Source organism: Dendrobates tinctorius, unplaced genomic scaffold (assembly GCF_039654945.1).
Source record: "Dendrobates tinctorius isolate UK_male_01 unplaced genomic scaffold, ASM3965494v1 ptg000044l, whole genome shotgun sequence".
Classification (NCBI taxonomy): domain Eukaryota; kingdom Metazoa; phylum Chordata; class Amphibia; order Anura; family Dendrobatidae; genus Dendrobates; species Dendrobates tinctorius.
The window spans coordinates 8389659-8412841 of record NW_027361712.1 but is presented as its reverse complement, the minus strand read 5'-3'; the positions used below and the strand labels follow the sequence as shown (position 1 = coordinate 8412841).

General features: G+C 47.0%; 1 protein-coding gene across 1 annotated transcript in view; it reads left to right on the top strand.

The window, feature by feature from the left end:
• SHC3 (SHC adaptor protein 3) overlaps positions 1–23183 on the top strand; it is a 268874-nt gene that overhangs the window by 170261 nt on the left and 75430 nt on the right. The window lies entirely within an intron of this gene.

Below are 23183 nucleotides of genomic sequence, written 5' to 3'. Positions count from 1 at the left end.
TGTAGGCTTTAACACCGTATATCTAAATGCTGATTAGTAACATTTTCTAGCTTTAACTTTAGTGTCGTTACTTCCTAGAGGTAGTCTCTAGTTTTTTACTAAGCATGTACAAAAAATACCTCCCAAAACAAAAAACGGAAGAATGCCATTTTTAAAATTATTTTACACAACATTCTTCTACCTATGATTGTCAGTTAGACTGTTCGTTTCTTGACAGCACCAGATTTAGTGTACCTTGACTATTGTGCTGGTCGTTTACTGGGGATCATAAAGCTGACTAATGAGACTTAATACCGATGATTCATGTACCCCTACAAGATAGATGATTTCTATAGGGCAGATTTGATAAATAAGACCAATCATTCCTACCCACCTTAATCAGTCAGCAGACTTTGCCATGAGAACCCATGACAGCTAAAGAGGCTGAATATAAGTTGAATATGCTAGAAAGGGAGTCTTTTGGTGTGTTGTGAATTTCGTGCCAAAATACACATTAAAACAACTCATTTAAATCTGCTTACCACTAGCTTCCAATTCATCTAAAAGCAAAAACACAAGTGTAGTGCACATGTTGGTGAGGTAAGAAAAACACGCAATGTGATTTTTTTGGTGTGTTTTCTGTTCATACAATACAGGAAAAATGCATTTTTCATGCTTTTGTTTATAGTTATTTTAATTTTTGTTAAAGGTTTTTGCAGTGGAAACGTATCAAGATATATGTCACCTTTAGCAGAATTGGAAACTAGTCCACCTTTGTATACAGCAGACTAATAATCATGAACCACTTCTAATACAAATGTTCAGACTATAAAAGCAGCAATTAATTCACTGAATACCCATATTAAACCATAACCTAGGCAAACGCTTTATAATATTGAACCAAAAAGGAGGTAAAAACACCCGAGTATATTAGCCATTAAAACATATCTTTATTACATATTTAGATTAAATATACACTACATTTGATTATAAAACACAGCGGCTGTCTGGCAATGGCGCAGGGATCAAAACAAAGTAATGCTACACATAGTGCTCAGTTTCCCAATGAAAATGTACCTCACTAATCTGTAACAGGGTGCTGCATGAGATACTCCTGGAGTTAATCAAAACAGGCACAAGAGAGCATTAAAAGTCAAAGATAAACAGAAAAACTTACTGATGATTCAGTGTAGTTGGTCCCTGCCGCCGCAACGCACGTTTCGTGGCAACTTCTTCAGGAGGCGTGTGTTGGGATAGGAGTGATCATGTTTTATGGAGAGTACCAGCCTGTCAAATTCAGTATCAGGCTCGCGTGACCGCTGCTAATGCGGAGAAGCCGTGTGGCTTGCGGAAGATGTGCCCTTCATGTGACACATGAGTTGTCAGTCTCTCCCATCTGTGTGGGTATTCCGGTTCACGGCCCGTGGGATACAGCTTATATTGCTTATTGATTATACAGCTCCACTATTTTCTGTAGTGCTTTACAGACATCACCATCATTACTTTCCCCACTGGGACTCACAATCTGTATTCCCTATCAGTTAGTCTTTGGGAGGAAACCGGAGAACTCGGAGGAAACCCGCACAAACATGGGGAGAACATACAAAGTCCTTGCAGATGTTGTCCTTGGTGAGATTTGAACCCAGGACCCCGCTGAGCCACAATGCTGCACAAAAATGCATGTTGTTGTAGCGTCGGTGGTGGGGTGCCGAGCTGGGGGGGTGGTCCTACTTTTATACCGCGCAGAGATGACAACAGAGACACGATCGAGGCAGATTCTGGGTGCAACAGGTCCAAGTTTATTTCTTCACTTGCCGTCCGACTGACGGCACACCTCGCGGCCCTCCGTTTCCAGAGCCGCTTCTCACACCGTACACTGGAGACGTGTCTGCACACACCGTCCCCTCCTTTACTGTCGACGCTCCTGACAGTTCCGTCACTGTGGCCGCCTTAGGCCCATTAACCAACAGCGCTTCTACTGCTCAGTCGTCGTGTCACATATGGTGTCTTACACCCAGTACCTCGTCTCAACTGCGGTCCTTTCCTGTCAGGACCACCCCCCTGACGTCCTCTCTCCTCAGTCCCCCTGGTCTGGATTCTCCTCAGAGTGCACAGACTGTCGTAGTCCTCCTGTCACTTGAGCTCCCCCTGGGGACTGGAACCTTCTGGAACCCTCCCTCAGTATTTATAACTCCCCCGGTTCCTTGAAACTGTCACTCTAACTGTCACCACGCCCCCCATGACCAACGGTTTCTAAAGCCCTAAGCTGCTGTAAAGTCCTTTGCTCACACTCCACCCTGCCATCTAATGGTCATCCCAAGGTACTGCACGTCGACTACACTTTCCTAGTTGTTTCCCCACTGTAATCACTGACTCCTACCTACACTGTGCAAACCTATCTTTCTTCACTCTGACTAGTCCGTCCGTCCGTCAGGTCACCTTCCCTACACTCCCCCTTCCTTTGTCCATTGTCGTCCTCGACAATCGTCATCCCTGCCTTCGTCGTTCTGAATCTACACCTACATTCTGTTGTCGGACCAGAAGTTGAGCCAAGCCCACTATCTGCGGGGGCCGAACTATACTGGGAGCACTATGCTCTGAGCAGCCTACTGCTACTCACCAGCGCGTACGCCACATGACAACGTCTTTCAAATTGGGCAAGGTACACCCGTATTCTCTCTACGGCGTGTATCTTTCCCCTACTCTCCCCTACTGTTACCTTTCACTATCCGGTACGCCATGATCGAGGCCACTCACCTACCAGATCATTGCCGGCGCCCGCCTTTCCTTCTTCAGGGGTGTCCGTGGTGTTGGGGACCTGACCTAGGACGGCTGTCTTTCTCACGTCTTCCAACTCATTTTCCTTCTTTCAATTACATGTCATGGTCGGCGTCCCGGTCTCCCAGACCTCAACTCTTAGATCCCTACCGGATCTCACACTTTCCTTTGGTCCCGCAGACCTTCCCTTAACCCGGACCTGTTGCATTTTACTTTGGCATATTATACAATAAACAACTTTATAATAGCACAAGTACCCCATTTTTAATATTTTTTTTTTTCATTTTCTTTTGCTTTAAAACTCAACGTTCAACAATAAACATCGCCAGTACTCCTTTTCCCTCCCCCTTCCTTGGACATGAACACTCCCTCTTGTCTTCGTATCCCCGTTCTGTCAAGTTTCCAAATCAGTAAAATAACATCCTGTAAGAGGAACATTCTAAAAAAAAAACAGCTTAATCACATAAAACATTTTTTTTTTTTTAAAACTAGAACCGTTCTTTCAGACTCTGACAGTCCAGGCCATCTCCTGATGGCCGGTAGCAAGGGGCCCACAGCCGTGGAACTCCTGGGGTGAAGGGAGTGTCCAATACAGTCCTCTTTACGGGGGTTCGCGTTCCTCAGGTACCGCCAGTACCGCCACCGCATAATACCCGCGGGGGCAGTATTCTTTATAATAAGAGACAAAGTCCCCTATTTCCAGGGCACGGCCGTGGCGTATGGAGGCTACGTTCACGTATACCTTCTGGCCAGTCTGATCACGTATGAAGCCATACCCCCGGTCCACATTGGTATACACCAGCCGCCCCCGGGATCTTTCCACCGCCATGCCAGCCTCCCCTTTTGAATGAAGCAGGCTCCATACCTCCTGCTCTCGAACCTTCTTTTGTTTTACCACCTCCGCAACCCAAACGGAGGGTACCGCACCAGTCCCAAAGTCCGGTGGGCGGGACCTTGCCGAGAAAGGGCGTGGGGTAGAGGCGGCCGATGATATCTGTGGCCCAGCAGCCGCTGGGGCCGGGTAGCGGATGGGAGCAGCCGTGACTCCGGAGGGCTGGTCCACAGGGCCCGATAAACAGACCCCAGCCGGTTCCAATACTGGCTTCACCGCGGCCACAGGGTAGGCCGCATCCACAACTCCCAGCAAAGCCGGAGTAACGGCCGGTTCGGGTGATGAGGCTGACACCGGCCGAGGGAGTGCAACCGCGCCTTCTGTAAATAAGCTCCGCCCTGGTGACTCCGGGCGGGAAGATTCGGGAACGGGAGCTAGGGCCTTGCTCAATTCTACGTATAGCATAGGGCCCTCCGCAGCCGGGCCTTCCGGTACACTGGAGGCTGCGTGTTGTGGCAAAATGATAGGGGCCGCTTGTGAAGCCGCCGGCAGGGCCGGGGGAACTCTCACCTTCCCCGGCGCCACGGCCTCCGTCACACCACCGCACGGCTCATCCCGCAGCCTCCGCTCTCCAACTCGCTGCTCTGCGGGCCTAGCTTCCAGACTCAGGGACTCCGCGGGGAGACTCTCCGCCGGTATCAATGGCGGCCGCTCCTTCTGGTTCCGCACGGGCTCCGCACAGATTCCTCTTCTTGCCCATGGACCCGAAGATGACGTCTTCTGTCTCAGCTCGTTCTCCTGCCGCCACTGCCATTCTAGGCGGCCAATACCCCGACATCCGCAGCGTCTCATACCGTCCGGTGGGCAGCAATCGAATGGCGCCAAACAGTCGCTCCCAGGCTTTTCTTCGGTGTCACTCCCTCTGTGGGGTGGGGCGTTGGCAGGCCTCTCCACCCACCTGTCAGGGTCCAATGTATGGAAACGTCGGCCTCCGGGCACATACTGCTGTCCACGGGGGTACGTTGGAGGGGGTCCCAGTCCATTCTGAACTACTGCGAACACCCGGACCTCGCCTCTGCGTTGAAGGAGCGCCGCCATACTGCACTGTCTCTGGTACCGCCCCGGATCCTCTACTGGCCACACAGATTCATCACTGCGCTCCTCATTTGTAATCCACTGGTAAGCCAATCGTAATCCACCGGTAATTGTAATCCAAACTGAGTAGTCCAAGTCCTTTTCCATTCTTTGAGGCAGGTCTGCTGCAGAAGATGATGTATTAGCGGCGGTGATCCTGCCGACTACGCCAAATGTAGCGTCGGTGGTGGGGTGCCGAGCTGGGGGGGTGGTCCTACTTTTATACCGCGCAGAGATGACAACAGAGACACGATGGAGGCAGATTCTGGGTGCAACAGGTCCAAGTTTATTTCTTCACTTGCCGTCCGACTGACGGCACACCTCGCGGCCCTCCATTTCCAGAGCCGCTTCTCACACCGTACACTGGAGACGTGTCTGCACACACCGTCCCCTCCTTTACTGTCGACGCTCCTGACAGTTCCGTCACTGTGGCCGCCTTAGGCCCATTAACCAACAGCGCTTCTACTGCTCAGTCGTCGTGTCACATATGGTGTCTTACACCCAGTACCTCGTCTCAACTGCGGTCCTTTCCTGTCAGGACCACCCCCCTGACGTCCTCTCTCCTCAGTCCCCCTGGTCTGGATTCTCCTCAGAGTGCACAGACTGTCGTAGTCCTCCTGTCACTTGAGCTCCCCCTGGGGACTGGAACCTTCTGGAACCCTCCCTCAGTATTTATAACTCCCCCGGTTCCTTGAAACTGTCACTCTAACTGTCTCCACGCCCCCCATGACCAACGGTTTCTAAAGCCCTAAGCTGCTGTAAAGTCCTTTGCTCACACTCCACCCTGCCATCTAATGGTCATCCCAAGGTACTGCACGTCGACTACACTTTCCTAGTTGTTTCCCCACTGTAATCACTGACTCCTACCTACACTGTGGAAACCTATCTTTCTTCACTCTGACTAGTCCGTCCGTCCGTCAGGTCACCTTCCCTACATTGTTACAAAACTGCATATCTTTTAGAAACAGTTTTTATATTTGGATTTTTCAGCCAAAAAACTCCAACGCAAAAAAAAACCATGTGTGAACATACCTTAACAGTTACTTTAGGACATCATTTCTAGCTCATAGAAGGTTTTTTGAATGCAGATAGGGCACACAATTCATTTTTACTTGTCATCTAGCTACTAGTTAACAGGGAGGCCCAAAAGGTCGCTTTGGCCCCTAGGAAAAGACCAATACTATTGAAGATGTGCAATAATTGGGGGCCTCGTTGAAGCTTTTGCATTGGGGCCCATGAGCTTCAAGTTCCACCACTACTAGTAAATGGTATTTTTCCAATATGTAGATTAACAGGCTACCAGGACAATATTAAATTGTGTATTCATAGGGATCATGGACAGGAATATCTCCTCATTGTTTGGTGGTAGGAGTTCATAGCATATGATGTGGTACAAACTCTATAATAATACCAAGTCCCGTCACCTAGAGGTAATGTAGTAATCTTCTGTTATGGTATAAGACAAAGTCTGAATAATACATGGAATGAAGGCCATCGGGTAACACTCGCACTCCTCGCAAGGCTGAAGAATCCTGCCATGATTTACTCGTGACTCATACCACGCAGATCTGAAGCCCGGAGAACACATTTGATGGCAGTGAGATCTTATCACTTTCTTAATCTTGTGTGACGACGCAGGTATAAATAGTAGATTGCTGCATCGTTCATATGACAACCCATAATTTGGGTTATGAGGGATTTTACTAGTAATTTGGATGAGCTGTAGAGGACTGTCACCATATCGACTGATCTCTGGCAGAATACAGGCAGTGTTTATTTAAAGGGATTATAAAAGTTCCCCATTGGCTGGGATACGTAAAAAAATAAGAAAGTAATTCTTACCTATACCCCAAAGATAGGAAGAACAATTATCCCAATAAAATCATGATTTTATTGATATAAATAAATTAAAATAATTCAGGATAAAATACAATACAAAAAGGGGAGATCACAAAGCAGAGTGACAGATGAGCAGATAAATCATCCAATTGTACCAAATTGAACAAAATAAATAGTGTTATATACCATAACCCTAGGAATAATAAGATAAAGTGCTAGTGCATATGAGCCATGAGATAATAATAAAGATAACAAAGGAGTTAATCACGTAAGAATACCCATGAATCAAAAAAAAAAAAATATATATATATCTCAAAAGTGACAGTGCACAAAAATTCCAAAACAGAAAAAAGCAATAATCTCTTGATAGAACACCATAAAGAGCAAATCCTAAAGGTGACATGCAAATGCCATAGTGGCAGGAATCTTTTGTTAAGGTAAATGCAAGGAGAGCTGAATAATGAGCCTCAATTGGGCAAATGAAACATGGCACAAAGAAACAGGTTAGTATAAATGCATGTGCTATGCCTGTGGTGATCTGCTCAGTCTGATAAAACGCCCAGACGTGCGTTTCGCATTCGCTTCATCAATGGGAGGTCAGTGAGATATAGGGGGGTAGTGCCTGGTTTATATAGGACAAGTGGAACTAATGGCACTCACTATAGCTGTGCGGGAACACAGGAGCGGCACCACCAACCACTGACGCATCAGTAAGTGGGAGAGGAGGATGACGCTCAAGGACACGTTACTGCAGCAACCTGGTCTGGCTATCCGGAGAGAGCGCACGTCACTGGTTAAGCCCTGGAAGCAAAGTGCGGTATCGTGGCACTCACTCCAGCCATGTAGGAAGCCGGGAGCGACGGGTTCGGTGTTCTGCATCATCAGTCACCGCATACCGCCGACACGTCAGCAGATGGGAGGGGAGGATGACGCTCAGGGACGCGTTGCCACAGCAACCCGGTCCGGCCTGCCAAGGAGAGCGCACACCGCTAAAAAGGTCATGCAATACAATATAAAAAATAAGCCCAGACAGCAATAAGAACACATTGAAAAAGTGATATAATAACATGTATATATAGTAATAATGAATCGGACTGAAAAGGAAAAAAGAAAAGTGACAGTTCAAAATATAAATAAAAATAAGTGAAAAAGTGAAAATATGTGAATCAATGTATGTATGCATGAATAATTACTTATAAAAGAGCTTAAACATCTGAAAAAATGGTGAGTAGTAAAAAAAGAATAAATAAAAAAGAGCTAAAAATGTGGTAATAAATGTGAAGAAAAAAGTAAGCAAAAAATGTAAGTGCAACGATTATGTTAGAATGTAATGTGAGGAACCAATGATATTAGATGAATAAATGCATAAAATGGTACAAAGAAAAATGAAAACATAATAAAAAATAAATTAATAAATTAATATAAAAAAGGAATTACTAACATAATAAATAAACATACATACCGTAAATAGATGACGAAAAATGAAAAAAGATAAAAAAGATAAGTAGATACCACATCATTTGTTTAACTTATCCACCAAGAAAATATTTAAATAAAAGCCATATGCCGCAATGTAAATATATAATACAACTAGCTGAAGAGCCCGGTGCTGCCCGGGCATAGTAACTAAGTACGGTTAGTTATGTGAGGCAGCGACCGGAGTCATAGGTGAGGGTCGCTCTGTGTCCCCCAGATTGCGCTCAGAAGCATATTAGATCTGCTGGAGTGCCCTGTCATCACAGCAGTGTGCCTGTGACTCACAGGGTAGAATAAAAGTGAGTTTGAGCCTGGTCAAGTTATTTGGACCAAGGAGTTTATTCAGGAAAACCCAGTATGGGCTTTTATTTTTGAAACGGACTGCAGGAAGGTAGTGGGGTCCGGTCCGTTCCCTCCAGCCCAGGTCTTATAAGTGGCCTATGGCCACAGATTGGAGAAAGGAAAAAAAAACCCTGCAGAGAGGGTTTTGGGTGTGTCAGTTCTGACTTGCACAGACACAGAGCAGTGGTCTGCAGAGCGTTCCCTGTGTGAGGCAACACAGGGCCAAACTGAGCCAAGAGGTCTGGCACCCCTTCTTACCCAGGCAGCACGGTCGCTCACGGCAACTGGCCACGGACTGTTTTGTTGCTTCCCAGCTGCGATCCAGAGGATACAGCGTGTTGTGCACTGTGAGTGTTTTTGTGGATATTAAACACATTTTTTTTCGTTTGAACTTGCTGGGTCACTGCCTCATCTCTGCACAGCCTGGACGCCGCTGCTTTACTCCTGGTGGAGAATGCGGGCAGTGTGAACTGAGACATACCCAAAGCGTGCTGCATGTCGTATATTAGGCCTGCAACGCTGCAGCTTAAGTTGACTTATAAGATGGAGGAAATACTGAGACAGTTGGCCGCCTCGCAGGTGCGACAGCAGAAGCTGCAAGAGGAGCAGCAGCTACATGAGCAGCAACAGAGCAACAATTTAATTCTGCAGCAGATTGCGGCTCTGCAAGAGACAGGTTCCCCAGCCACTACATACAGATCGGAAGCCCGGTACAAGGTCCGCTCAGCGCTGAGGAAGACGGCACCTGAGGACGACATGGAGGCTTTTCTCACCATTTTTGAACGTACTGCAGATCGGGATAACTTGCCAGTGGCTCAGGGGGCACATGTCCGGAATGCCAACTAACCTCACCCACCACAAACTACCGGAGTCCTTTGGTGCCTCTACCCATTATAGAGGTACCTTTTGAGCGGATTGGAATGGATCTGGTTGGACCATTAGTAAAGTCCGCCCGGGGCCATCAGCACATATTAGTAGTCGTAGATTACGCCACCCAGTACCCAGAGGCGATACCACTCTGCCACACTTCGGCTAAACTAATAGCCCGTGAACTGTTCACCATGTTCTGTCGCTTAGGGCTACCCAATGAGATCCTTATCGATCAAGCTACTTCCATTTATGTCTAAGGTGACCAAGGAGCTGTGTAAGCTACTCCAAATCAAACAGCTACGCACGTCGGTGTACCATCCACAAACCGACGGGTTAGTGGAGAGGTTTAATAAGACCCTCAAAGCCATGCTAAAAAAGGTAATCACCAAGGAAGGGAGGGATTGGGACATGTTACTGCCCTACCTAATGTTCGCCATTCGCGAGGTACCGCGGGCGTCAACAGGGTTCTCCCCCTTTGAGCTATTGTATGGCAGGCACCCAAGAGGATTGCTAGATGTAGCCAAAGAGATGTGAGAACAGGAGCCCACTCCCCATAAGAGTGTCATTGAGTATGTGACAAAAATGCAGGATCGGATTGCCATCGTGCGGCCCATAGTAAAGGAGCATCTGTTGGATGCCCAGGCCGCTCAGAGCCGCACGTATAATAAAAGGGCCACGGTCAGGACCTTTAAAGAAGGAGACCGGGTGTTGGTACTAGTACCCACCCCAGAGAGTAAACTCATGGGGAAAAGTGGGGGAAGTGAATTATAAGGTGTACCAACCTGGGAAAAGGAAACCCGAGCAGCTGTACCATGTAAACCTGCTAAAGGCCTGGAAGGACCGAGAATGTTTGGTTACAGAGGCGACGCCGATCATACAAACAGGGGTCCCTCTGGCTAATGGCCAAGGACCCGGCTGGGTGTGAGGTAAAAGTAAATGATGCCCTCACAAAACAGCAGCGACGGGAGGCTCGAGCTTTAGTGCAGCAGAATACGGATGTATTCTCAGAGCTGCCGGGACGAACCTCAGTGATACAGCATGACATTATCACCGAGCCCCAGGTTAGGGTACGGATGAAACCATACTGAGTACCAGAAGCCAGGAGGCAAGCGATAGCGGCTGAAGTGAAGCAAATGCTTCAGTTGGGAGTCATTGAAGAGTCCCTGTGTGAGTGGGCTAGCCCCATTGTGCTAATACCGAAACTGGATGGGTGTTATGCTTCTGTAATGACTTCAGGAAGTTAAATGACGTGTCAAAATTTGACATCTACCCAATGCCTAGGGTGGACGAGCTAATTGAAAGGCTGGGAAAGGTCCAGTACTTCACCACGCTCGACCTCACTAAAGGATACTGGCAGGTTCCCCTGACAGAATTGGCTAAAGAGAAGACCACATTTATCATGCCAGAGGGTCTGTTTCACTAAGTTGTCTTACCCTTTGGGTTACATGGGGCTCCGGCCACATTCCAGAGGCTGATGGACATAGTATTAGAACCTCATCGGAAATATGCATCGACCTATTTAGATGACATAGTCATCTTTAGTACCAACTGGGAGACCCACCTGTCCCAGGTACAAGCCGTGTTAGACTTGCTCCGAGTCGTGGGGTTAACAGCAAACCCAAAGAAATGTGCGATAGGGCTCACGGAAGCTCGGTACTTGGGCTATGTGATCGGTCACAGGGTGATCAAACCCCAAGTAAACAAGATTGAGGCCATCCAAAACTGGCCCAAACCCTTAAGTACTAAGCACGTGAGGGCATTACTTGGCATCATTGATTACTACCGCCGGTTTATACCCAATTTTGTGGGGGAATCAGCACCCCTAATGGACCTCTTAAAAAGTAAAAGGACAGTGATGGTCTGATGGCATCCTCAGGTGGAAAAAACATTCGAGTCCCTGAAGTCGGCGTTGTGTGGACAGCCGGTCCTTATCAGCCCTGACTTCAAAAAGACCTGCCTCGGAGGTAGGTCTAGGAGCGGTGCTGTCGCAAGAGGTGAACGGGGATGAGCATCCAGTAACCTACTTGAGCAGGAAACTGACCACGGCAGAGAAAAATTATAGCGCAGTGGAGAAGGAGTGCTTGGCGATTAAATGTGCCTTGAAGTCCCTACGCTATTATTTGCTTGGGCCTCAGTTTCATTTGGTAACAGACCATTCCCCCCTCGTCTGGATGAGAAACGCAAAAGAGAGGAATGCCCGAGTCACCAGATGGTTCCTGTCTCTTTTTGAAACGGACTGCAGGAAGGTAGTGGGGTCTGGTCCGTTTCCTCCAGCCCAGGTCTTATAAGTGGCCTATGGCCACAGATTGGAGAAAGGAAAAAACACCCTGCAGAGAGGGTTTTGTGTGTGTCAGTTCTGACTTGCACAGACACAGAGCAGTGGTCTGCAGAGCGTTCCCTGTGTGAGGCAACACAAGGCCAAACTGAGCCAAGAGGTCTGGCACTCCTTTCTTACCCGGGCAGCACGGTCACTCACGGCAACTGGCCACGGACTGTTTTGTTGCTTCCCGGCTGCGATCCGGAGGATACAGCGTGATGTGCACTGTGAGTGTTTTTGTGGACATTAAACACATTTTTTTTGCTTGAACTTACTGGGTCACTGCCACATCTCTGCACAGCATGGATGCCACCGCTTTACACTTATAACAAATTATAATGATTATATCTATATACAGTTGTGGCCAAAAGTATTGACACCCCTGCAATTCTGTCAGATAATACTCAGTTTCTTCCTGAAAATGATTGCAAACACAAATTCTTTGGTATTATTATCTTCATTTAATTTGTCTTAAATGAAAAAACAAAAAAAATTGTCCTAAAGTCAAATTGGATATAATTCCACACCAAACATAAAAAAGAGGGTGGACAAAAGTATTGGCACTGTTCGAAAAATCATGTGATGCTTCTCCAATTTGTGTAATTAACAGCACCTGTAACTTACCTGTGGCACCTAACAGGTGTTGGCAATAACTAAATCACACTTGCAGCCAGTTGACATGGATTAAAGTTGACTCAACCTCTGTCCTGTGTCCTTGTGTGTACCACATTGAGCATGGAGAAAAGAAAGAAGACCAAAGAACTGTCTGAGGACTTGAGAAACCAAATTGTGCAGAAGAATGAGCAAGCTCAAGGCTACAAGTCCATCTCCAAAGACCTGAATGTTCCTGTGTCTACCGTGCGCAGTGTCATCAAGAAGTTTAAAGCCCATGGCACTGTGGCTAACCTCCCTAGATATGGACGGAAAAGAAAAATTGACAAGAGATTTCAACGCAAGATTGTGCAGATGTTGGATAAAGAACCTCGACTAACATCCAAACAAGTTCAAGCTGCCCTGCAGTCCGAGGGTACAACAGTGTCAACCCGTACTATCCGTCGGCGTCTGAATGAAAAGGGACTGTATGGTAGGAGACCCAGGAAGACCCCACTTCTTACCCCGAGAAATAAAAAAGCCAGGCTGGAGTTTGCCAAAATTTACCTGAAAAAGCCTAAAACGTTTTGGAAGAATGTTCTCTGGTCAGATAAGACAAAAGTAGAGCTTTTTGGGCAAAGGCATCAACATAGAGTTTACAGGAGAAAAAAAGAGGTTTTCAAAGAAAAGAACACGGTCCCTACAGTCAAACATGGCGGAGGTTCCCTGATGTTTTGGGGTTGCTTTGCTGCCTCTGGCACTGGACTGCTTGAAGGTGTGCATGGCATTATGAAATCAGAAGACTACCAACAAATTTTGCAGCATAATGTAGGGCCCAGTGTGAGAAAGCTGGGTCTCCCTCAGAGGTCATGGGTCTTCCAGCAGGACAATGACCCAAAACACACTTCAAAAAGCACTAGAAAATGGTTTGAGAGAAAGCACTGGAGACTTCTAAGGTGGCCAACAATGAGTCCAGACCTGAATCCCATAGAACACCTGTGGAGAGATCTAAAAATGGCAGTTTGGAAAAGGCACCCTTCAAATATCAGGTACCAGGAGCAGTTTGCCAAAGAAGAATGGTCTAAAATTCCAGCAGAGCATTGTAAGAAACTCATTGATGGTTACCGGAAGCGGTTGGTCGCAGTTATTTTGGCTAAAGGTTGTGCAACCAAGTATTAGGCTGAGAGTGCCAAAACTTTTGTCTGGCCCATTTTTGGAGTTTTATGTGAAATGATCAATGTTTTGCTTTTTGCTTCATTCTCTTTTGTGTTTTTTCATTTAAGACAAATTAAATGAAGATAATAATACCAAAGAATTTGTGTTTGCAATCATTTTCAGGAAGAAACTGAGTATTATCTGACAGAATTGCAGGGGTGTCAATACTTTTGGCCACAACTGTATATACAGTATATAAAGCTGAGTGTAGAGCCCCGCCCACTCCGTGTAGCTACATTCACTATAATATCCCACATCATCCCATCAGTCAGAGCTACCGGACAACAACCCCTAATATCCCACATCGTCCCATCAGCCAGAGCCACCGGACTACTGCTCCTAATATCCCACATCGTCCCGTCAGCCAGAGCCACCGGACTACTACCCCTAATATACCACATCATCCCGTCAGCCAGAGCCACCGGACTACTACCCCTAATATCCCACATCATCCCGTCAGCCAGAGCCACCGGACTACTACCCCTAATATCCCACATCATTCCATCAACCAGAGCCACCGGACAACTACCACTAATATCCCATAACATCCCGTCAGCCAAAGTCACCGGACTACTACCCCTAATATCCCACATCATCCTGTCAGCCTGGGGTCAGAACCAGAGCGCTAAGTGGAATGGTCCTAACTTCCATACTGGGGATCCCTTTAAGAGAGGCCTGGTGTCAGAACCAGAGCGCTGAGTGGATTTGCCCTGACTTCCATACCAATGATCCCTTTAATAGAAGCCTGGGGTGAGAATCAGAGCACTGAGGGATTTACCATAGCTTCCATACCAGAGATCCCTTTAATAGAGGCCTGGGGTCAGTACCAAAGCGCAGAGTGGATTTGCCTTAACTTCCATACAGGAGATCCCTTTAAGAGAGCCTGGGGTCAGTACCAGAGCATTTGAAGGCAATTGCCCTGACTTCCATTCTGGGGATCCCTTTAAGAGAACGTGGGGTCAGAACCAGAATGCTGAGTGGAATTGCCCTAACTTCCATACCGAGGATCCCTTTAAGAGAGGCCTGGCGTCAGAACCAGAGTGCTTAGTGGAATGGTCCTAACTTCCATACCGGGCATCCCTTTAAGAGAGGCCTGGCGTCAGAACCAGAGCGCTGAGTGGATTTTCCCTGACTTCCATACCAATGATCCCTTTAATAGAAGCCTGGGGTGAGAATCAGAGCGCTGAGAAATTTACCATAACTTCTATACTGGAGATCCCTTTAAGAGAGGCGTGGGGTCAGTACCAAAGTGCAGAGGGGATTTGCCCTAACTTCCATACCGGGGATCCCTTTAAGAGAGCCTGAGATCAGAACCAGAGCGCTGAGTGGATTTTCCCTGACCTGCAATCCTGTGATCTCTTTAATAGAACCCTGGGGTCAGAACCACAGCGCTGAGGGATTTGCCCTAATTTCCATACAGGAGATCCCTTTAAGAGAGCCTTGGGTCAGTACCAGAGCATTTGAAGGCAATTGCCCTGCCTTCCATACCGGAGATCCCTTTAAGAATGACCTGGGGTCAGTTCCAATGCGCAGAGTGGTTTTGCCCTAACTTTCATACCAATGATCCCTTTAAGAGGAACTGGGGTCAGAACCACCGAGCTGAGTGGAACGGTCCTAACTTACATACAGGAGATCCCTTTAAGAGAGGCCTGGGGTCAAAACCAAAGCGCTGGATGGATTTGCTCTGACTTCCATACCAATGATCCCTTTAAGAGGGAAGATGTGCCTATATGATGGAGGATATGTGATGTGTATATGGGCACAGGAGGGGGGGGATTCATTTCTGTCATGTGCTCTGTGCTCCTTTTTGGGGGTCAGACAATGGCTGGGAGCTTATGTTCCCTGGGATGCTAGATTTCTCCCACCATGTCAGTGTCTGCTGAGGTGTTGTCAAGTGGGAAAACTTGCTCATAGCAACCAATCACAAATCAGCTTCTTTTAACCAGCTCTGGTGAAATGAGAGATGCTTAGTGATTGGTTGCAAGGAAAACTGTTGCTTATAGCAATCAATCATAGCTCAGCTTCTTTTGAACATCTCTGTTGAAATGAAAGATGCTTCGTGATTGGTTGGTGATACACACACACACACACACACACACACACACACATTCAGTTTTATATATAGAGATACCAAGACGGGTATAAAATATACCAAAAATGGCAATAATAGTCCAATGTTGATGAGAATTAAAGTCCATGTTACCAAGGTTACGAAAAATCTCAGGAGGACCAATATACGTTAGGGCATTAATGGCAATGGAAGTAAACGAAGTAGTCTTGAAGAAAATGGAAAAAGCCTCTGCAGACCAGGGAGACCATCAATGCGAATGTAACAAAGGCACATTAGTGATCAAATCTAAACAGAAAACAAGAAGAACAATTAAAAAATAATGATGATAATAAAAACATATTAAAAACACAACTAAACAGAAAAAAGACACTACCAAATGAATGAATCTATTGTTTATTAAAAACTATTTCAGAGAAAGGGAGCAAAGCTAAGTACTTAATTTAAATCATCTGATTGGACAGAGTTTATCTTAGTAATCCACCAAGCCTCAAGTTGTGCCAATTTAGTCGTGAAATCTCCACCACGGGAATCTTTTCTAATATGATTTCTTTTTTTTTCAATGCCGATTATTCTAAGTAAATTTGACTTACAATCATCTACCATTTTGAAATGGCAAGGTACAGGTTTAAGGAGTGCCAGATCAGTAATCCCCTTCGCGTTGTTTATATCTCGAACATATTCTCTTGTGGTATTTTCAGTTGTCTCGACATCTTCCCAACATATATTCTTTGGGGTATTGTTATATTTTGGAAGTTTCTCCCATTTACCAATATGTGGTCAATTTGTTTGGGCTATTAATTCTTACCTATTGGTATCCAACTGGATCCAGTGCAGGGCACTCTGCGGGCTGCACTCATAGAGGAAGAGAAGACATCACCATCACCATGCCAATGATTGCCTGCGACTTGAGTAGCGCATCATCAGAAAAACATCTGATGGTCAAGTCATCTAACCACTGCAGCCAATCACAAGATGCAGCGGTCCTGCTTTTGATAGAATGGTGAAATTTCCTCTTCCTGTGAACCTATAGGCACGCTTTGTGCAATTGCATAGTGCCCCCATAATACACTTGTATGGAAAATTGTACAACCCCCACCCCGTCTAGTGGTCTTGAAAAATTGAAAACTTGGGCAGCAACAACAGAACCAATACTCTTAGGGTGAAATATCTCCTTAATATAGCACGTGCTGGAACATATATGTATATATTTTTTTTCTCACAGTTGTGGGGAAGCTGACCGGACGAACGGACTTGTCAGAAGGAAGAAGGGACGGTTTGTGCACTTTGGACAGATGTTAGTAATAACAGAAGGGAAACAGCTGGGAAAAAGTGTAGAATGGGTGCAGTACCCTGGTTTGACCACAAGATGGCAGGGGGGAGAGTGAGTACAGGACTTGACAGCAGCTTATGGCTTTAGAAACCGTTAGTTATGGGGGGCGGGGTTACAGGGAATCGGGAAGGTTATAAATAGGACAGGAGGGTTCCAGAAAGTTGAGGGAGGAGCTCAGTAGGAGAGGAGTCAGTGAAGGAGTACGGACAGTTTGAGGAGCTCAACTAGGGGACTGAGGAGAAAAGAAGTCAGGGGGGTGGCCCCGACACAAAGAACCGCAGAACAGACGAGGCCCCGGGGGTACCAAACTGATGACGACCTCTGACCGGTGAAGTGCTGGCGGTAGATAGGCCTAGGGCGGCCCCAGTGACAGAGCCTTGAGAAACGTCACTATGACAGATGAAAGGTGTGTGTACCCGGGTCTGAATACGAAGAGCTGTGGAAGTGCTGCGGTGTATTGCTGAGGTCGTCAGGAGGATGGCCAATAAACTTGGACCTGTTGTACTCTAAATCTGCCTCCATCTCATGCCTGTGACGTCTGTTTGCGGTAAACAAGGGACCACCCCCCAAGCTGGGCCACCTTACTACATTTGGCGTAGTCGGCAGGATCGCTGTAGGCAATACTTCAACTTCAGCGGAAGACCTGTGACAGAAGAAAGCAAAAGGACTTGAGCTGCTTTATTGGTGGATTACAAATTTGGAACTTGGTTTCTGTCACCAGAAGAACCGGAGCGGTACAAGAACTGGAAAGATAGCTGTGGCGATTTGGCGCCAAAAAGAGACACAGACATTGCTAATTGAACTGGATGAGCTATATCAAATCCGCCCCTGGGGGGAGTGGTGTTCATCTGGAGACAACTGCCCCCTCTTGTTGGACCCTGGAAGATGGGTGGAGAAACCGACCACCGCATCACCCAAGAATGGGAGTGGCCCGGGTGGAGAGACCTGCTGCGGCTGTTTGGCGCCATTCAGCTACTGGACACTGGACGGAATGAGATGCTGCAGCTGTTGTGGTATCGGACGCCTGGAATAGCGGTGGCGCCAGGCAATCGAGCCTCGTTGGGAGACCTGCCCAGGGAGCCGGATGGCGGGGTGAAGATCAACGGCTGGGGAAGGAGCGGTGGGAAAGCCTGTTGGGAGCCGAAGTGCCTGGGAAGGTGAGCGTGTCCCCGGCCCTACCGGTGGCACCCCAGGCAAATCCCATCCCCACGCTCCGTGTACCAGATAGACCCTGGGGCCCCGACACCGGTCCTCAGCCTCCCCTCCCGACTTCTCGCTTTTTGGTATCTCTGGCTCCAGATGACTACATGGTCCCCGCCAGGCCGACTCTGGCCAATTACAATGACCCCGAGCCACTCTGCCCGACGGCACCTCGTACTGTGTTGCTGGTGCGGAACCAACCCACGGCCACCCCTGCCATGCTCCATCTTCCGGCGGCTGCCTATCCACCGGGGCCTGACGCCACGTCGGCCCCTCTTCCGGTCACTGCTGTAATCGGGCCACCAGCCGCCGCGGTTGACTTACCGGCATCTACGGTCGCTGTTCCATCTGCGGCCTTGACTGCGGTCAACTTGCTGGTGCCCGCGGCCGCCTTGGTTTCAGCTGCGGCCTCCCACGCGGCCACTCTGACTTCACTCCCGAAGTCGGCTACGGCCTACTCATTGGAATCTGCGGCCACCTCTGCTCTACTCTCAACCATGACCGCGACCCGCCCACCGGACTCTGCGGCCTACACCGGACCCTCCGTTTGGGTTGCGGAGGTCATTGAGAAAAAGAAGGCTAGAGAGCGGGAGATCTGGGGGCTGCTCCATGAGAAAGGAGAGGCTGGCATGATGGCTCCACGATCCACCGGGCGGCTGGTATACACCAATGTGTGAAAAGGCTATGGGTTCATCCGGGACCTCGCCACTGGTCAAAAGGTGTACCTGAATGTGACTTCCATCCATTACGGCCGTGCTCTTCAGGAGGGAGACTTGGTCTCCTACTATAAGGAGTACTGCCCCCGTGGCTACTATGCTGTTGCAGTGGTCGCCTACCCCGAAGACTACGAGCCCCCGTAAAAGGACTCACAGAGATACCTCAAGTATCCCGGGTACTTCATGGCTGTGGAGTCCCCGCTGAATTGGCGTAACATCGGCCGTCAGGAGATGACCCAGACTACCGGGATTGTCGTGCACCGCTGTGCAGTCTACAGGACATTTTTACATCCAAGTTAAGGGGAATGTTTTTTTCTCTTGTTGGTTGCTTTCTCCTGACACAGCGGGGATGTATACGGGAAAGTGCTTTTGTTAACCCCTTACCTACAATTGACGTAATATTCCGTCCATGTGACCATGGACCTAATTACCATGGACGGAATATTACATCATCGCGATCAGCGGCGCCCACGTGGTGAGCGCCGCTGATCGCGGCCGAGTGTCAGCTAATTATCATAGCTGACACCCGGCACAATGTGTCAGGGGCAGTCACGGACCGCCCCCGACACGTTAACCCCTTGCACACCGCGATCAAACACGATCGCGGTGTACCGGGGGTTAAAAGGAAGCATCGGCAGGGAGGGGGCTCCCTCCGTGCTTCCCTGAGCCCCCCACGGCAGCGCAATGTGCAGCGCTGCTGCGGGGGACTCTTTCCCTGCAGGTCCCCGGATCCAATATGGTGACGGGGACCTCCGGGGGCCTGCAGGAAGCTGGCTTCCTCAGTGCCTGCAAAGCGCAGGCATGAGGAAGCCTGTGCAGTGCCTGTGACAGATCGCTGATCTGTCACAGTAATCTGTGATGTGACAGATCAGCGATCTGTCACAGGACAGTTATGTCCCCCCTGGGACATTGTAATAAAGTAAAAAAAAAATAAAAAAAAGTGTAAAAATAATAAAAAAAAAAATCGCTAAATAAATTTAAAAAAAAAAAAAAAAATATTCCCCAAAAAATTCATTTTTTGCAAATAAAAAAAACAACAAACAATAAAAGTACACATATTTGGTATCACCGCGTCCGTAACGACCCGCCCTATAAAACTGTCCCAATAGTTAACCCCTTAAGCGAACCCCTTAAAAAATAAAAATAAAAAACGAAGCAAAAAATAATGATTTATTATCCTACCGCCGAACAAAAAGTGCAATAACGCGCGATCAAAAAGACGCATATAAATATCCATGGTACTGCTGAAAACGTCATCTTGTCCCGCAAAAAAGAGCCACCATACAGCATCATCAGCGAAAAAATAAAAAAGTTATAGCTCGCAGAATAAAGTGATGCAAAAATAATTATTTTTTATATAAAATTGTTTTCATTGCATAAAAGCGCCAAAACATAAAAAAAAGACGTAAATGAGGTATCGCTGTAACAGTACTGACCCGAAGAATAAAACTGCCTTATAAATTTTACCGCACCCGGAACGGCGTAAACGCACCACCAAAAAGAAATTCATGAAACGCTGGTTTTTGTTCATTCTCCGTCCCAAAAAATGAAATAAAAAGCGATCAAAAAATGTCACATGCCCAAACATGATACCAATAAAAGCGTCAACTCGTCCCGCAAAAAATAAGACCTCACATGACTCGGTGGGTCAAAATATGGAAAAATTATAGCTCTCAATATGTGGTGATGCAAAAACTATTTTTACAATAAAAAGCGTCTTTTAGCGTGCGACAGCTGCCAAACATAAAAACCGCCATAAATAGTAAATCAAACCCCCCGTTATCACCCCCTTAGTTAGGGAAAAATAATAAAATTGAAAAAATGTATTTATTTCCATTTTCCCATTAGGGTTAGGGCTAGGGCTAGGGTTAGGGCTAGGGTTAGGGTTAGGGTTAGGGCTAGGGTTAGGGTTAGGGTTAGGGTTAGGGCTAGGGTTAGGGCTAGGGTTAGAATTGGGGGTTTCCACTATTTGCGCACATGAGGTGCTCTCCAAATGCAACATGGCGTCTGATCTCAATTCCAGCCAATTTTGCGTTGAAAAAGTCAAATGGTGCTCCTTCCCTTCCAAGCTCTGCCATGCACCCAAACAGTGTTTTACCCCTTCATATGGGGTATCAGCCTACTCAGGACAATTTGCAAAACTACTTTTGGGGTCCTATTTCTCCTGTTGCCCTTAGGAAAATAAAAATTTTGGGGCAAAAATATCATTTTTGTGGAAAAAAAATGTTTTGTTATTTTCACGCCTGGGCGTTATAAACTTCTGTGAAGCCCTTGTGGGTTCAAAGTTCTCACCACATATCTAGATAAGTTCCTTAGGAGGTCTAGTTTCAAAAATGGGGTCACTTGTGGGGGGTTTCCACTGTTTAGGTACATCAGGGGCTCTCCAAACGCGACATGGCGTCCGATCAGAACTCCAGCCAATTTTGCATTGAAAAAGTCAAACGGCGCTCCTTCCCTTCTGAGCTCTGCCATGCGCCGAAACAGTGGTTCCCCCCCACATATCAGGTATCAGCGTACTCAGGACAAATTGCACAATAATTTTTGCAGTCCAATTTCTCCTGTTACACTTGGTAAAATAAAAAAAATTGAACCTGAAGTAATTTTTTTTGTGAAAAAAAGTTAAATGTTAATTTTTTTTAAATATTCAAAAAATTCCTGTGACGCACCTGAAGGGTTAATAAACTCATTGAATGTGGTTTTAAGCACCTTAAGGGGTGCAGTTTTTAGAATGGTGTCACTTTTGGGTATTTTCTATCATATAGACCCCTCAAAGTGGCTTCAAATGTGATGTGGTCCGTAAAAATAAAATGGTGTTGCAAAAATGAGAGATCGCTGGTCAACTTTTAACCCTTATATCTTACTAACAAATAAAAATTTTGGTTCCAAAATTGTGCTGATGTAAAGTAAACATGTGGCAAATGTTACTTATTAACTTTTTTGTGTGCCATATCTCTGTGGTTTAAGGGCATAAAAATTCAAAGTTGGAAAATTGCGGAATTTTCAAAATTTTCGCCAAATTTCCGTTTTTCTCATAAATAAATGCAAGTTATATGAATGAAATTTTACCACTAACATGAAGTACAATATGTCACGAGAAAACAATGTCAGAATCACCGGGATCCATGGAAGCGTTTCAGAGTTATTACCTCATAAAGGGACAGTGGTCAGAATTAGAGTTGAGCGAAACGGGTCGAAAAAATTCAAAAGTCGCCGACTTTTGGCAAAGTCGGGTTTCATGAAACGAAACCCGACCCTAGGATGAGGTCGGCCACGAGGTCGGCGACTTATGCGCCAAAGTCGCTTTTCAAAAGTTTGTTTTGCGCTCTTTTTCAGCCAATCAGGATCCACGGACACTGTGGGCAACGTGATGACCTAGGCACGGGTCACCACCATCTTTCAGAAGGGCATGCAAGTGATTGGCTTGCTTTGGTGGGCGTCACAGGGGGTATAAAAGGGCGTGCACGCCGACCGCCATCTTACTTCTGCCGATCTTAGTATAGGGAGAGGTTGCTGCTGATTCTGTAGGGAGAGCGTTAGGCAGGGAAGAAGACAAAAAAACTGCTTCTGCTGCTAGCGATTTGGCCTGCACAACACACAAGTCACTGTGTGTGCAGTGCAAGGGGAGGCTATATTGTGGTGTATCAGTGGTGTTGGTTGTTGGGCTGCCTTTTAAGGCTTCCTGACACGCTGGCATTGCTGTTTACCTACTGCTCCGCAAACTGCTTTTTTAAAAGCAATCCAATCTCCCTTATCCTCTAGTCACTTTTGTCACAGCTGTGCCATCGAGCGTGTCACATAGCGCTCAGATATCAGTGGGCCTCACACAATCCACAAGTGTCCAGTGTCCAAAAGTGTACGCAGAGATTCAAAATCTCCATTATCCTCTCGTCACTTTGGTCACAGGCAGCTGTGCCATCGAGCGTGTCACATAGCGCTCAGATATCAGTGGGCCTAACACAATCCACAAGTGTCCAGTGTCCAAAAGTGTACGCAGAGATTCAAAATCTCCATTATCCTCTCGTCACTTTGGTCACAGGCAGCTGTGCCATCGAGCGTGTCACATAGCGCTCAGATATCAGTGGGCCTCACACAATCCACAAGTGTCCAGTGTCCAAAAGTGTACGCAGAGATTCAAAATCTCCATTATCCTCTCGTCACTTTGGTCACAGGCAGCTGTGCCATCGAGCGTGTCACATAGCGCTCAGATATCAGTGGGCCTCACACAATCCACAAGTGTCCAGTGTCCAAAAGTGTACGCAGAGATTCAAAATCTCCATTATCCTCTCGTCACTTTGGTCACAGGCAGCTGTGCCATCGAGCGTGTCACATAGCGCTCAGATATCAGTGGGCCTCACACAATCCACAAGTGTCCAGTGTCCAAAAGTGTACGCAGAGATTCAAAATCTCCATTATCCTCTCGTCACTTTGGTCACAGGCAGCTGTGCCATCAAGCCTGTCACATAGCGCTCAGATATCAGTGGGCCTCACACAAT